This window comes from Austrofundulus limnaeus, unplaced genomic scaffold (genome assembly GCF_001266775.1).
Source record: "Austrofundulus limnaeus strain Quisiro unplaced genomic scaffold, Austrofundulus_limnaeus-1.0 Scaffold137, whole genome shotgun sequence".
NCBI classification, from domain to species: Eukaryota; Metazoa; Chordata; class Actinopteri; order Cyprinodontiformes; family Rivulidae; genus Austrofundulus; species Austrofundulus limnaeus.
This window is the reverse complement of record NW_013952539.1, coordinates 1,266,207-1,270,620: the sequence shown is the minus strand read 5'-3', so window position 1 is coordinate 1,270,620 and position 4,414 is coordinate 1,266,207.

The window sequence follows — 4,414 nt, the reverse complement described above, 5'->3', positions numbered from 1 at the left end:
CAACTAAACATTTATTCATTCATTTATCCATAATATGCAGACACATTAAATTAAATTAAATTAAATTAAAATAAATTAAATGAGAGAACATTTTCATTTAAAATAAATATTTAAGTTTAGGTCTGAACGTGACATTAACAAGCTGCATTTTTAGTTTGAAGAAAATGTATAGAACAAATTCAGAACATGTAGAGTAAAGAGTATATCTGAAACATTCAAATAAAATGATTTTGTTTCTGAAATAAGGAAAATCTCTAAGCAACACAAAAACTAACACTTTCTTTAGCATTTGATCCAGTCCTGTTTTGTCCTGGTATCAGAATATTGTTATATTCTTTGTGTCAGTGTAAAGATCCAGTTCAGGTGATTCTTTATGTGACTCCATGTTGTTTTTGGTCCTTCCTCCTTCAGCTCCGGCTACAGATGTGTCACTGAGTCTTCTCTGGGCTCTGCTCGGTGAAATGTTTCCGTAAGGAATGAGGCTTTTGTTCAGCCATCAAGCTGCAATTAAAAAATGGAAACAATTTAAGCAATTAATTTTCTTATTGAAACATTTTTAAACAGCCTTCAGTTCATATTTGCAAAAAGAAGCAAATTGTCATAAGGAGAAAATATTGATTAGATTAAATTTATTTATTCAAGTGTACATTAAGTTTCTCCTTGTTCAGAGCAGATTGTACTTCTTAAGGAAGCTGAGATCCTTCAATGTCTGCAGTAAAATGCTGCAGATCTTCTACAAGTCTGTTGTTGAGAGCGTCATCTCTTCTGRAGATCTTCTACAAGTCTGTTGTTGAGAGCGTCATCTCTTCTGCCATCATCTGTTGGGGCAGCAGCATCAGAGCCAGGGACCTAAAAAGGCTAAACAACCTGATAAAGAAGGCTGGTTCTGTTCTGGGGACAACTGTGGAATCTCTGGAGATGATGGTGCAAAGAAGGATTTTGCATAAAATCAAGAACATTGTGGACAACCCTGACCATCCTCTTCATCAGACTGTCATAGAAAGACAAAGTGTCTTCAGTTGGAGGTTTCTTCAATTTCGCTACAGAAGATCTTTCCTGCCCACAGCCATCAGCATCTACAATAATTCTTTAGTTAAATGAGTTACAACAACACCTAATTTCCTTCTGGGATCAATAAAGTATTTTTGAATTGAATTTGAATTGAATTCATTAATACCAGTGAATCTGTAAAGGTGCAAAACACAAACTGTAGCACCTACGCCTCACAAAAGAGATGTTCTGGTTCTTCGTAGTTTCTCTCCATGGCTGAGTAGTGTGTGCACCTCTGCTACCTCACACTGAGCCATCAGAGGGAAGAGCTTCTCCTTTATAAAACACATGATATTTGACATTTTTATAGTGACAAATGCACATGCATAAAATCATAGTTCGTAGCTATTTCTGGTATTCAAAGTTGGCATTCAAACTCTTTTGTTTTGGTCTTTTCTTCTTAAAAGCCCATGTGGGCAATGATGGAATTATCTAGAAGAAGATGATTGGGAGGAACGGTCTCCTTGATCTGAACCTAAACAGTGTCCTGTAGGGCTGCAACGATTAATCGACGACTAATTGATTATTAAAATAATCGATGACTAATTTAATAATCGATTGATTGTTTTCTCTTTGGAGAGAAAAACAAAGTAAAGAACAAAAAGAGAAAACAACTGCTTTGACACCTTCCACTGCCACATCTGCCTTTCTGTCCTTAACACTCATGCACAGTAGTGGTAACTGGGGTAGGCCGTGGACGTCACAAGACATTATACAGACAGGCTCTGGTATCATGGCTACCTGACAACAGAGCTAAAAAGTGTGGGATCATTTTAAGAAAATGAAAGAGAAACCTGTGTAATATCTGCAGAGCAGAACTTGTCTTCCACAGTAATTATTTTTAGTTAGCATATAGCTAAAACCTAACGATGGTTAGATGGATTTTATGGGAAGCCCCTCTTGATTCAAGAGAAAACTCCGTTTTTTTTAAATGGCTGCTTATTAATTAATTGTTAATCAATCTATAAGATAAATCAACTTCAGATTAATTGATTGTCAATAACTTGCATTCTTGAGGAATTAACTTAATTTATATCTACTCATATTCATGTAATTAAGCATTTTAATGATTTGGCCGATTAATCGAAAAAATAATCAACAGATTTATCGATTATTAAAATAATCATTAGATTAATTGATTATTAAAATAATCATTAGTTGCAGCCCTAGTGTCCTGTTATTGGACTTCTGTGCTGAGCACGGGTTGTCCATAATGAACATGTTTGATAACAGGGTGGTCCATAAGTGTACTTGGTGCCAGGCCAGAGCTGTGCGATCTTCAACTCTTACCTCCGGTAGAGTTTTTCACCAGAGGAGGTTATGGACAGGGAATCTGAATGGACCATGTTCATGACCAATATTGCCGATGCAGCTTCCAGGAGCTGTGCAAATGCAAAGTTATAAGACCAGTGGCGGAGCCAGACATTTTTCTCAAGGGTGGCCAGACTGGGACCGCTACTGACACAGGGGTGGCCAGGAAAATTACATTTTTTTTACTTGAAAGTTTCTGCGGATCTTTGTGTTTCGGTCATTTCCTTATGTCCTGATACAGGCAGTGACTACCTTATAAACATGGTGTCAGAACCATTTTAAAAGTGGGGGGACACACTGATGAGGGGTTTGGGGGTCCTCCCTCAGAAAAATTTGAATGAAATAAATGCCATTTCCTGCATTCTGGTGTATTTTACCAAGTTTTTAAACATACTTTTACCTACATAAATAAACACTTGATTCAATAATTATTTCAGAGACAGATTATTCATTAAACTAGTTCCATCATCCTGTTTTTAAACTCACTGCTGCAGCTGAGATAAGGTTAATTAATGCGACAATTTATCATATCTGATGACTTTAGGGGTGCTTTTTACTTTTATATTATTTATTGATTTATTTTTAATGGCAACACGTCATTGTGCCAAATAAAGATGACCCTTAACTGCATGTTTAAAACTAGTATTTATAATTTTACCTAATAAACAGGTGCAATACTGATAACCACCAACAGTGAATTTAGAGGGGTGTTTCACTTTTTCTGATTTAGTGATAGACCTACTTATAACNTAACCACCAACAGTGAATTTAGAGGGGTGTTTCACTTTTTCTGATTTAGTGATAGACCTACTTATAACCAAAAGGGACAGAGCATCATGCAGCCTTCATAACATAAAATGACCCCCCCCCAAAAAAAAGAATAAAAAAAGCACATTTGTCACCATAAATCAAAAAGTTGACACTATAAGTCAGATTACAGACGTAGGTTCTGTATATAAATAAAAACATCACTTCCTTGTCATTACTCTTCTTCAGTGATAGAGCTTGGTGATGTTTCAAACTGTTAAACACTGCCACCAACTGTTCAGGAGGATTATTATACCCCTAAAGGTTGTTTCACTGTGGAAGGGGTGTGTACAGCAGGGTGGCCATAGATTTGTCTGTGGTGGCCATGGCCACCCCCTGGCTCCGCCCCCGTATAAGACATCTAGCGAGCCCTTAAAAAGTAAAGACAAAAGTCAAACATATTTTAAAGGGTTTATTCATTAGAATTATACATGTTTGAAGGAACAACAATAACAGACAGAATGTTTGTTTTAATTTGTTTTTATCACCAAATAACAAATTTCTTGAGAACAAGATCTTTCCCAGAGGAAAGGAGAAGCAAGAATAAGTTTTTATTCTTTTTTTGATAGCTCTCAGTGAGGACTGAAACAGTTCAGTCTGGGAGAGGAGAGCTTTGACCTCAGGGGGTCAAAGGTCAACCAGTGGTGAGACGAGGTGAGGTGAAATGGGCTAACACTACATGATATTTATTCATATCAATCACAGACTTGTGAATTGAACTGAATCGAAATCATATCCACTGGAATTCTTGTGTTTTTGATTCTTTGTTTTTTATTTAGTACCCTTTTTGGATTACTTATTTGAACGGAGCTGTTGATTGCAGTCAAAATTCACATGGTAATTGTTCGTGACCTAACAAGAGATCTGAAATATTTTGGGGTAAACTGTCAAAAGTGAAGGTCAGGTGCACTCATCTTTGTGGCTGGAATCCCCAGTAGCTCCTGAGCGGAGCTATTGATTTCAGTCAAAATTAACATGGTAATTGTTCTTGGCCTAACAGAAGTCTGTTAACATTTTGGGGCCAAAGGTCAAATGTGACGGTCAGGTAAAGTCATCTTGAATCCCCTTATTTTGGATGGCACACATAAGTGGTTGGTCACTGAAATCAATGACATGGTAAATATCAAAGATGAAGTCATGTTTACACAATGTTGATATAGTTACAGACATCTTAAAGTATCCATCCATCCATCCATCCATCCATCCATCCATCCATCCATCCATCCATCCATCCATCCATCCATCC